Consider the following 13489-nt stretch of genomic DNA (forward strand, 5'->3'; position numbering starts at 1 on the left):
TATATATATATATATATATGAGAGCGATAGTGCTATTAAAGATACCATGGCTAGTGCCAGCGACGGTGTTTTTAAAATACTGTCTCGCTCATATTTATTTATCAATAATTTCACGTATTTCGTCTGTTACAGTGGCGTTTGACCACTTCAAGCGAATTTTCATGTGTGGTGGGGGTAAGTTTTAGCAGTTGTTGGCTGAAGAAAATCAAGCACCGTTTGGCGCTAAATTCGAAATCATAGTATCAAATTAACCACCATAACTTTTGGACCGATGCCTTCCTGAAAGGGAATTAATGGACCAAAGTGCACATGAACACGTTACTTGCAATTTGAAGTCTTGGTCGTCAGATCATGTGTTTTATACTTTAATACGTCATTAATTTTCGATACAATTATTTTATTTTCCCATAACTTCTGCATTACAAATATTTTTGCAAGTATATATTTTGGGTGTTTTGATGATGGAGATCACTTTTGTAAAAAAAAGAGACGTTTTCAATTTTTTATGTTAAACGAGACGTTAATTCTCTTTTATTGACACATTACATTAGTACTGAATGTTATGATGTTCATGCGTTTCCTAATAGAATAAGTGAAATGAATTCGGATTTCCATTATAATATATTTTATTTATTTTATTATCGTACACTATCTTCATTTAAATCGATTAGATTTTCTGGCAATTTAATCTCATTCGCATTTGATATTTCTCCTTCACTTGTTTAAATATCAACCAATGACATGCTTTAATTTTCAAATGAGCCGAACACAACAAACGCTATAAACCATAAGATTTGTTTAGAACACACGCAAACATACGCCGCCTGCATTTAAAGTCATCATTGTTGGTACTTGTGTGTTTTATATCTTAACTACGTCAGTAATTTTATTTTCCCATAACTCTTACGTAATAAATATTAGTTGAAATGCGATGACGTGATAAATGGCCATTTTATACATTTAGCGTGGAAGGTATCTAAATCCTTTCTTAAAGACTATCCGAATGATTACGCCTACAACTACGGCTTGTCACTTTTCTAAATAACGTTACCATTATATTTTCCCACATTTTTCGTTTGCCATTTGTACGCAACAGAAATCATATATTATTTTCCTATTCAGTTTTATAACATTGCGTACGCACAAATTTCCAATTAGAATATAATATAAGCAGCAAATATTGGAAACACTATATATTTCAAGAAGTTAAATAACTGATTATTTGTCTGTTTGTTTCTGACAGGAGACGACGATGATGGATTGGAAATTAACGGAACCTAATTTGGTGTTGAAACTGTAATTTATAAATTGACATAAGCTTCGAATCACCAGTTGAATGAAGACTTATTGAGTAAAGAGTATAATTCATTGTGCTTAAGGAGGGATACAGTGAAGTGATTACACTGGTTAGAGGAGAAATAAATTCACGGAGAGGAGAGAGGGAGATTATAGAAAGATATCGTGTTTGTGTGTACAGGTGAATTGAGGTGTAGGTGCAGTATGGTTAAGAAATTCGCTTCACAATCACGAGGTCTTGCGTTCAAACCTATTGCATGGCTTCATGTGCAATAGTCATTTTCTATAGTTTTGGGTAGACCCATAACTTGTGAGTGAAATTAATTACACGGAAACTGTATAGAATCCCGTCGGATTCTTTGTAAACTACAGGCTTGTTATAGGTTGTATTTATATAAAGAATTGCAAGTTTAAGTCAATGAATGAAGCGAAGCTTACCTGGCGTTATTACGTACTTTGGTATCGCAACCCCGAATTATGGCTATGGGAAGTATAACTTGGAATTCTCTTCTTTCTGTACTTCGTAGTGCAAAGACTTAATCCAGATCTAAAATAAATATAAAAGCAAAATAAATTATATGAAGGATAATCTATTGAAAATATAACAGCATTTAAATATTATTCGTAATAATAGTGGTGTCCCAGCATGGCTACAGCCTCAGGGCTGAAACATATAAAAGAATAAAAGAAAAGGTGCCTATAAATAGATCGATAAATAGATTGATTGATAAACAGCCATACCTACATACATGCGTGTGTACATATATGTGTGTGTGTGTGTGTGTGTGTGTAAACTGAATGTTTATCTCCATATTGAATTTCAAATCAGCGCGATCTTCAGGTTCTCGATCTTCAGGTTCTCGCCTGAAGATCGTGATGGTGTGAAACTCGTGCTCTGAGAGAAATATGCATATGTTTATCTCACCAGCGTCGTAAATCACTGCAAAGTGAAAATATTTGCTGATGACACTAAGCTCCAGCAAATCATCAAAGAAGAAGACCGAACTCAACTCCAGACTGATCTATACGCTGTGAGTCAATGGGCAGACAAAAACAAAATGCAACTGAATGAGGGAAAATTTGAGCTGATGCATTCTGGAAGAAAGTCCACACTAAAACAGCCATACTCTCTTCCTTCAGGAAAACAGCTCACGGCATCCAATAATATCAGAGGCATGGGTGTAATTGTTGATAACAATCTCAGTTGGAGTGCCCACTTCAACAATAAGATCGATATAGCTCGTAGGATGAGCTCTTGGATCCCAAGAACCTTCCGGTCCAGAGAACAAGGTGTCATCATTCCACTTTTCTCCTCCTGTGTACGGCCACACCTCGAATACTGCTGCCCCTTGTGGTCTCCCCATACAAAAGTTATTACATACGTTATTACATACGTAGCAATCTTTTTTTATCAGCCAAAATATATCGAAATAATAGTGTGTGGAATATTTAAGTACAAAGGAAAAGAAGGCCTAGAGAAACTGGTAGTGGTTTGTATGTTTGCAGAACATATATGGTGAATTTCAAGATCTGGGACAACTCTGTTTGAAGGGCAAAAGAGCAGTACGTAGCAACAGTATTTCTCTTCACCTCACAGCAGCCGAAGCTCAATAGAATTCCACAGACTTTACTGTGTAAAGCATTAATATATTTGTGATTTGCTGTTGTGATTGTATTTTGCAAGACACAATAATGTATCCAGTAGGAAAATAAAACTAATATAATTTGGAGAGGGAATACTACAGTTTGACGTTCATGTTTTTTCAACTGTATTTGCGATGAAGATGAAGCAAAAACGTATTCAGCCAGAGCATCGAAAGCCACGTCCATCTTGTTCGATAGAAAAATATGTACACAATACCAGCCAATGTTTGTATATAGTAGTAAAAGCATAAATGTTTATACTGAAGGAAGGGAGAAAATCTATGACGGTCTTATATTACAACAAGGTCGTTAGTGATGCAAGAAAATGCAGTTCCAACTGACTAGGAATATAAACCATGCTGCAAACACGGTTGGCGGAGATATTAATAACACGCCATAGACTTCCTTCTTCCTTTCCTTCTTTCTTTCTTTCTTTCTTTCTTTCTCTCTCTCTCTCTCTCTCTCTCTGTCTCCCTTCGTATCTCTCTATTTTATACACATACACGCTCACGCACCCGTACACACATAGTGACACAGATATACACACATATACATACATACGTACACACACGCGCGCACGCACATACACATACACACACACACCCAAACACCCAAACACACACACATATATACATATATACATATATACATATACATACAAAAAAATCCATAGGATAGTAAATGCATTCGCTCAAAAGCATGGAAGCATGGAAGCATGGAAACAATGTTTCATTCTTATATATTCTCTCACAGCTAGGATTTCAAATAGTTACATTTATTTCAGTCATTCTGATTCACGGTGTGTTGATCATGTATGTATATATATATATATATATATATATATACATACATGCGTGTGTGTGTGCGTGCGGGCGTGCAGCGGTGTAAGTATGTGTGCAGGTATGTATGTAGTAACTGGTCCACCAAAACATCGTATTTGAGATCAAATTCATAATCAATGTTAAAACTATTTTATTTGATAAACATATTTCTAGCCTTTCGCCATAAATAAGGCACTGTGGATAAACTACAGTACTTTCAGTAACCGGGGAGAAAAATCGAGTCGGCCAAACAATCAATTTCAGCTTTCGTTAAAGCCATCGTAGGGTTTCTCTTACTCTCATTTGGTTGCCAAGATATCGTAGAGTTCATTACTCTGTTTTTCTAAACATGTAACTATGTTTAAAAATGTAATTTTTTTTCCTAAACCGTTTAAAGTGGTTTCCCCAGTATGGCCGAAGCCCAATGATTGAAGTAAAAGATAAACGATATGCAATCATACCTATGTCCAATAATTAACACTTATGAAAACTACATAACCTTCCAGCCCGCGCCCGCCACCAAGTAAATATTTCTATCTCCGTAAACATCACGTAGTTCTTAAACCGGAATCAAACGTGTTCCAAGTTCTAAACCTTTCTCTCACTAAACACGTTGCTCTGTGTATAGAAGTCTTCGAAAGGATGGACGATGTGTCTTGACGAAGATCTCATTACGAATTTTACGCAAATTCGAAATGGTTATTTTTATTGTTTGTTTTTGTTTTTGTTTTTTCTTTTCTTTTTGAATTAAGATCATATTTAATCCTTTCTAGAGGTTAATCGACATAGACGTACGACAGAACAGTTAATTGGCGGATTAACAATGAAAGAGAAAAACAATCCAAGATAATTATATCATTTATTTGTACTTTTGTATGGTGTGGAGTATGTGTTTACACACACACACACGCACTCACATACACATATAGATACATACACACACATATAAATACATACACACACATATATACAAATACACATACTCACACACACACATATATATACTTGTATATGCACATACAAACACACACATATATATGCATGCATATATACACACAAACACATACATATAGATACATACACACATATAAATACCTACATACACACAAATACATATATACATATATACACACACATACACACAAATACACGTACACACACACACACACACACACATTCCATTACTAGTTATTTCACTAACAGCCAGCTAAATGCTTTTAGTCACATCCAGGTCGTTTCTCATCAAACGCAAATGGTTTGTTTGTTTTGTTGTTGTTTGTTGTTACTTTTTTTTGCTTATTGCTTTTGGGTTTTTTATTCATATCTATTATTTTTATTGTTACCTGACTTTCCTATTCACAAATTTTCAATTTTAGAAAGATAAACTTTCTGAGTGCTTGCCTGGCTAAGCAATCAGCTGAGAAGCAATGAGTGCCTATCGACGAGCCTTGTATCGGTAGCTGAGGTTACACACTCATTAAACAGGCAGTGAAGTAAGAACAGCAATGTGACACAGTTGAGAGCAACAGCAGTACTGATGGGAGATTTGTTGATCTCTTCGCTAAAATCTGTGTAGCACAATGTAAAAAGTCCCAGTTTCATTCTATAAGCTCTAGAAGTGTCTGATAAGCAAAACTCGTCTGGGCGTTCACTTCGGCCTACGTAAATAAACTCAACACGACTCATTCTGCAAAATGAAACTACACATCATTGCATTTCACACGCTCCTATTATCAGAAGGGCAAAATATTTTCTCCTATCGTGAATATAGTTTCATTGCTTTCCAACTCGTTTTCGTACTGAAGGAGCATGTTAGCTGGATCGAATCACATTTGTAGATACGCAGTAGCATGGATTCATTGTACAAAAGTCCATATGTGTGTGTGTGAGAGATAGTGAGTAGGTTTGTGTGTGTGAGAGATAGTGAGTAGGTTTGTGTGTGTGTTTCTGTGTGTTTATTAAAACTGAATCCGAAAAAATACGACTTGTTGACTCAGTTATAATAAAACATTTTCACATTTATTATCAGTATGTATACGCGCACGTATACATATATACATACATACATACAAGCATACACACACACATACATACATGCATACATGCATACATACATACATACATACATACATACATACATACATACCTATATGGGATTCCGTCAAGACTCTTAATTTCCGGAAAAGACTTTCGGACAACTTTTCTTGACAACCAAACTGAAGTCTTTTTGTATCAACAGTTTTATCTGACCACAAGGGGTTTGTTACAGTCAACCTAATTTCCTAGTTAATAACAAGAAAAGAAGAAATATATCCCCTGTGTTCATAATAAAATAAAAAAGCTTCATTAATTTATTCTGCATTTCGTCTTTTACATTGATTAAATCTATATTTTCTACACACCAACGCTTTTTTCTGAAAATTAAGTCAGAAAATAAAAGATTTGAGATTCTCAATCTTGATTTCTTTATGTAATTTTTGCCCACTCTTTTATTACATAAGCAACTACTTTGCCAAATCATAAAATGCAAGAAATTCAATTCATTTAAAGGTTAAAATTCCTGAAAATGTGTTATTTCTGCCGATGACACTTTTAAATCGTGAATTAATGACGAACATGCAACAGGTTTCAAGAAAATAGAACACACGCATTATAATAGTGTGTGTGTGTGTGTGTAACGATTGTGTAACTGTGTCTCTGAGTGTATATCTACATATGTGTGCGTATTAAAAAGATCAGTTCAATTGTGTCCTAGTTTTTACCTACCAGTCATAGACCTAGTTTTAACAGTGCACTCTATCACCAGCCATTACAATGTCAAACGGTTGTGACAAAAGCCTGCCTACGTTCTTCGTGAGTTGTCCATCTTCTTTGTTACTTTTCTTTCTTTCTCAACAAAAACAAAATACTCGTTAATTATGTCAGCGATTATTATTTTCATTACAACGTGTAGGCATGGGTATCTGGCTAAGAAACGATTCACAAACAACGTGATTTCGGGTTCAATTCCACTGTGTGGTAACTTCTATCATCATCTAGGATTGACCAAATCATTGTAGGCGAAATTTGGTGGACAGAAGCTGTGCAAGCTGGTTTAATAGATCGGTCATGTTCTTAAATAAGAGGCTTAATTCGTTGCCCTGTTCTACATCGCAATCTACCCGGTCCATAAGGGCCTTTTGCAGAGTCATCTTTGTTGCAAACATTTAGATCAAGTCTCCGATACCAGAACAACAAAATGCTTAACAGCTTTCTCTTTCATCCCTTAGAAGTTGATAAAATAAAGTACCAGTGAAGTATTAGAGTTTATGTAATCAACTTGCTCCTCCCCTCAAAATCACTGGCCTTCCACGCTGTCAGATACCGGGGTCCCATTCGGCGGGAATATTGTGATTTCGGTCACGGAAACCAGGTAATCGTCTTCATGGGTCTTAGGGATCGAGAGAAATGTTATGAACCACTGAAAGACAAAGTAGACCCCGAAAATTGAAACATTAAAGAAGGAGACCAGACAATATTAGGTTTTAGCCAGTTCCGCTAATTTTATCAGTCGTCATTCTCGGTTTGTTTTTCTACGATCTAAGTTCAAATCATGCTTGTTCCAGGGATATTTTGAGGTCAATGTTAATCAAGAAATCTCTCCTACCCCCAACCCATATCTTGTTCTGTGTCAATATGAGAAAATGTCATGTCCAATATGACGAGTGTTGCAGAAGAAAATTGAGCCACCCATCAACTGTCGCTTAAAATCATGTCACTTGACTAACACCTATTCATGCTGTTGACGTTGCCACGGTTGTCTAGATGTAGGTCGCCCTTGGTTGACAGATAGATCGATGATAAAACATTCTAACCGTAACAATCTTTATGTTCGTCTTTAGACATAGTCTAGCTGAGTTTACATTACCATATTACTGTTGTTTTAAACGAACAATCAATCGATTGCATTGTTCGAAATCAAGTATGTGAGTGAGCGACGCTTGGGTAAAATATTCTGCTTCTCTTTGACTATGTGTTTATATACCTTTATACGCCTTATAGCTGTATGTGCATAGATATAGTTGCTTACATTTGATTTGTGGATAAACATATCTTTCGCACAAATTAGTCTATTCACCGATCGATCTATCGATTTTTTTAGGCTAACTAACATTTCCTTCCTGGCTTACTTCCTTTCTTTCGTATCACAGTCCTCTTTCATATTGATATGAGATGAAGATGAATGCGCATTGTCTATATTATAGCCGATGCTAACGTCTCTATTATCATGTAAGTCCCATTCTTTGAAATTCAACCTGAACTAAGGCGGGAAGACTGTAAATTGCAATATGAATCTATTTGGAGACGAAGAGCAATACTCGCTTATAAATCCCCATGCTTTGTGATTTAGTCGAAAGCGTGAAATCGTGCCCATTACCTTCACAGATTCTCTAAGACTGGTGAAACTATTATTGTTTAGTTTTGTATTTTCTTTTCCGCTTCTCAAGTTATCCTTTCTATTATAGGTACAAGACCTGAAATTTTAGGGGAGGGGTCCAGTCGATTAGATCGACCCCAGTACGCAACTGGTACTTAATTTATCGACCTCGAAAGGATGAAAGGCAATGTCGACCTCGGCAGAATTTGAACTCAGAACGTAGCGACGGGCGAAATACCGCTAAGCATTTCGTCCAGCGCGCTAACGACTCTGCTAGCTCGTCCCCTTTCTTTCCTCGTGAGAAACAAAGTGAGATTAAAGATGAATCGCTCGAGCGCGTTGGCAAGTGCATTTATATAGGAGCGAGTCAAGTACTTTTATTTTAGCTTTGCGAACTCTTTCGCGCCACATTAACACGCTTATGAGCACGGACGCAGACGCAGGGAGCGCGTGAAAGCCATTAACTTGAATACGTGGCTGCTGAGTGGAGCAAGGTCAAAATAAGAACGATTGAAGAGCTCCAGGCCAACTATCAATAGAATAAGGCTGCTGCCTTACCTTCTTCGGCGATTGAAACTTATCAAACAAGAATAACCGAATTAAAGAATATTGAAAGGAAAGAATGAGTGAATAAGTGAACGAATAGATGAAAGAATGGAAAGACGAACGAATGAATGAACGAACAAACGAACAAACGAATACAAGAATGAACGAAAAAACGGACAAATGAACGAATGCTTGAAAGAACGTATGACTGAATGAATGTCGAGCACTGGGGTCGATGCCTAGAATAGAAACGAATATCATCCTTTCTATTATAGGCACAAGGCCTGAAATTTTGAGGGGAGGGGCAAGTCGATTACATCGACCTCAGGGCTCAACTTGTACATTACTTTATCAATCCCGAAAACATGACTGGCAACGTCGACCTCGGCGGAATTTATTGATTCAATAATATGAACATCAGTTTACATTTCTGCATCTGTCTCCGAATAAATTTCCTATCGAGGAATACACGAACCAACTAGGAACCCTCTACGCAGTTCCTCTACTCACTAGAAGTAGCAGACAATGCTCCCTTTGAATACTCGCTACCGCCTTAAAAGAAGAAAAGCACATTGGCTTATTTGGCCCAAGATACACTATACCTTCCACCACGTGGTCCTGCCCTTTTTGCAGTCCTTCTTGTCCTTCTTGCGCTTCAATGACCCTTAGAACTATGACTGCGGAGTGCGTGCTCCTGGTAAAGGCCTCTCATGCTGGACAGGTCAAGAAATAGAGACCAGATTGATATGAACCATCTCTTCCCAGAAATGAAAAAAAAAAATGGTTTGCGTAGGGCCAAGACCCCTATCTAGAAATAAACGCAAAATTACATAAGCATCGATGACAATTCAAAACCAGCAAAACTTGAGAGAAAGCCTACAGCCTCAAAGTCGAGAACAGTAGAGAAAAGTTGTCAATGGCCTCTGCTCTACCGTCACAACTGTGATGCATCTGATCATAGGCCTGCTCGACCAGGGTTGGCCTTTGGGCTAAATAACAACAATAACATTAACAATACTAATAACAGTAAGGAAACCATGCATTGAGTAAACGAAGGAGACACAACGTGGTCGGTGGATATAGTAGAAATAGGAACCAAATCTCCCTCAAATCACACTGGAAAGATACGATGGATAAAGTAGTCTTAGACTCATTTTTTGTTTTAATAGTTTTAATAAAAGACGAGATGTTAAAAGGTGGAATATATTTGGTTATCAAATATGTTCTCCTCTATCGAGACTGACCTGAACAACAACAACAACAACAGCAACCGTAACAGCAGCAATAAACAAACAACAATAACAATCGGAACCACAATCACAGCAACAACCATTCATTGTTCTACACGTGTCATTCCCACACCTGTATATCTAACAGCACAACCTGTCCTAATCAATAAATGCAATCAGGACCAATGCAGTAGTTTGGTTGCTTCTGCTTGCGCAACTGCTTATATTGCTGCTGCTGCTGCTGCTGCTGCTGTTGCACTGGTTCCAGAAGCTGCTGCTGTAGCTGCTGCTGCCACAACTTAAACAACTATTAATATTATTATTGTTATTGTTGTTGTTGTTACTATTGCTATTTTTATTGTTGCACTTCTAGCTTATGCTGCTGCTGCTCTTGACAGTTGAAGATGCCAAATGCAGAAATTGTTGCTGCGCAGACTGTCAAAACATGCAGGCCTGGCTGTGTGGTTAAAAAGCTCGCTTTGCAACCACGTGGTCTCGGGTTCAGTCCCATTGCGTGACATCTTGGACAAGTATCTTCTAGAATAGCCCCGAGTCAACTAGTGCCTTATAAGTGAATTTCGTAGACGGAAACTGTGAGGAAGCCCCTCATATATATATGTGTGTTTGTGCATGTGTATGTTTGTGTGTGTGTTGTCATGTTTGTCTTCCACTACCGCTTAACAACCGGTGTTGTTTTGTTTACGTCTAATTTCTTTACGTATAAAGAAGTAAAATGTAATTTTTGTATATTATAGATGTTAGGTATAGTTGTGAGTGTGTCAGTATGTCTATGGATGTGTTCGCCTCCGTAGCGATTCTGCCAGCTTGCCCTCTTCGTTCTGATTATAATAATAGCGTCATGAAAAGAAGATACATCTTTTCCGCGATTTTCTATAGGAGAGAATTCAGTTTTGTCCTTTTCGTATATTTCTGCAGCAAACTGGATAAATACCACCTCAAAATAAAATTCGACAACGTGGAAAGACCGTTCCTTATTAGCAAAGCAAGCCTTTTTTTAGAATAACCTCCTCCTGAAAAAACATAAGCACAGTACCGTACACAAATTACCAGTTATCTTATTGTGGAATTATTATAACAATCACATGGACCACACACTGAACTCACAAAACCAGAAATGACTAATATAATGGATGCGTTCAATGTTTTTACTTGATTACATAAAATGCGTTTGTTTGCGGCATGATTGAATAATTGAAAACTAAGTATACATCACATTGAATGAACTCGTAGACTTCGAGATGAATTAAAGTAACTAAACTACGGTTTTTAAGCATTTCGCTACGAAACTATAAACAGATGTATATACATCTAGATATTCTCTTCGTATGCACACAAAAAAATTAAGGAGAGTGTTCTGATATGTTTCACAGATCGTTGGCTTTAAGTATTTATTCTTCTGTATGCAAAAAGAGTAATGATGCATTGACACATCTGCTTCAAGTTCCATAGCGAAAGACATAAAATCAATAGAATACTTTAAATTTATCTTAAGATTATATATATATATATATGATCTTAATGTTCAAATTCCCACGCATCCATGAAATACATAACTAGATAAAATACACTGCATTAGCTAACATACATAACTGTACACGAATATGCATGTGTGTGTACCCTGGCCATTACTTAAATTAATATATCATACACCCCATTTCGAATTTCCCATGTAGTGAACTAATACTATTATGTGTTTTTCCATTCACTTAGCGTCATATTAGTATCTCTAATCCGCCTTCGGTATTTAACCATGCATATATGTGGAGGGAAAATGTCTATGTACGTATATGTATGCATGTAGTGCTAGATGTATATGCGTTATATGTATATAAATAATGATTGCTTACTCAGGAATTGAATGCCAGCGCTTAGCTCTGAATTCAAAGAAATCAAACCGATAAGAAATAGATCTCCCACGTTTCCCTCTGTCACACTGCAGTCTAGTGTAAGTAACGTGTTCTGAATATCAAGCGTCTATTCTCAATAGCATAAATAGTTGAGTCATGTATGTTTAAATCACCTGTCCTGATATGCAAAGAATTGCTCACAGCGCAAAAGAATTAGTTGTCCAATATTTGCGTACAAGCTTTACTATCTAAGAGAATTAGCCACTTAATTGTAGTAAAATGGCTTGAATGCAAGTGCGTGTGTATATAGCATAGAAAGAATGAGTATACATTCTTATTTCACACATATGCATATACATTGTGTATGTATGTATGTATGTATGTATGTATGTACGTATGTATGTATGTGTGTATGCATGCATGTATATATATATTGAAGAGGAAAACAAGACTGTGGAAGGGAATTCCAAAGTTCAGAGGTACGAGGGAAGAAACTGGTACTGCAAATATATATATATATATATATATATATATATACATATATACATACTTTATATATATATGTATATGTATATACATGTGTGTGTGTGTACGTATTATGGTGTGTCCTAACCTTTCTTGCAATCTCACAATCTGAACCTAGCGATAATACCTTCCTATGTATTCTCCTGGTTTTGTCTTCCTAAAACTGGAAGCTATTTTCTATTTCTAAACCTTCTCGTAACATTGCTTTTCTGAATCCTTGCAAACTAAATGCTATATTCAGTCTTTTGGAAGACAAAAAACAATAGGCAGGCAAAGGGTTAAGATGTAGTTATGAGTAAAAAAGATTTGCATAGATAGTCAGAGGAACATTAAATACCAATTTTAGATGGAAAATATGATTTACAAGAATATACTATCGCATATTCTTTACATTATAAAACGTAGTCGTGAATTTATAGCAAATATTTACATATGCATGTGTACATGTCTGTATGTGTGTGCATCCGTGTCTGTGCACATGCAAGTGTATGTAACAAAAGAGAGAAAGGGAAAAATGAGGGCAGGATTGGGAACATGGTATCAATATGTAAATATATACATATATATAAATATATATACACACCAATAGACATTAGTCTGTCGCCAGCAATCTGTTGTGTTGATATGATGGAAATGTTTATATATATATATATATATATTGTGTGTGTGTGTGTGTGTGTGTGTGTGTGTGTGTGTGTGTGTGTGTGTGTGTGTGTGTGTGTGTGTGTGTGTTGAGAAGATCGCTTGATTACACATATACACGAGTGTTTGTGACTGGTGTATGCGACTGAATTGTTTGTGTTGTGTGTGTGCATACATGCATTTAAATATTCCAAACACTCACGTACACAAAACTCTACCACACATAAGTGTGTGGTAGAGTTTTTACCATTGTTTCTCTATATACATGAATCTACGTATGAATATATGTATGTATGTATGTGTGTGTGTATGTAGAGACATTCAGGGGAAAACGCATTTAGAAAAGCAATCTTTTCTTTATTAATTGGATATTCTTTCAATAAACGAATTTAGAGTTTTGTCATGCATACATAAACATATATGTATGTATGTACATGCATACATACATGCACACACACACACACACACACACATATATATATATATATATATATATATATA

General features: G+C 36.3%; 1 protein-coding gene across 1 annotated transcript in view; it reads right to left on the reverse strand.

The window, feature by feature from the left end:
- The window catches only part of LOC106881481 (putative uncharacterized protein DDB_G0268364), a 142975-nt gene that overhangs the window by 99839 nt on the left and 29647 nt on the right, over window positions 1-13489 (reverse strand). The window contains exon 2 of the mRNA XM_052973366.1: window positions 1735-1843. The gene's annotated coding sequence lies outside the window, so the exon portion shown is untranslated. The remainder of the gene's footprint in view (window positions 1-1734; window positions 1844-13489) is intronic.

Source organism: Octopus bimaculoides, chromosome 15 (assembly GCF_001194135.2).
Source record: "Octopus bimaculoides isolate UCB-OBI-ISO-001 chromosome 15, ASM119413v2, whole genome shotgun sequence".
Classification (NCBI taxonomy): Eukaryota; Metazoa; Mollusca; class Cephalopoda; order Octopoda; family Octopodidae; genus Octopus; species Octopus bimaculoides.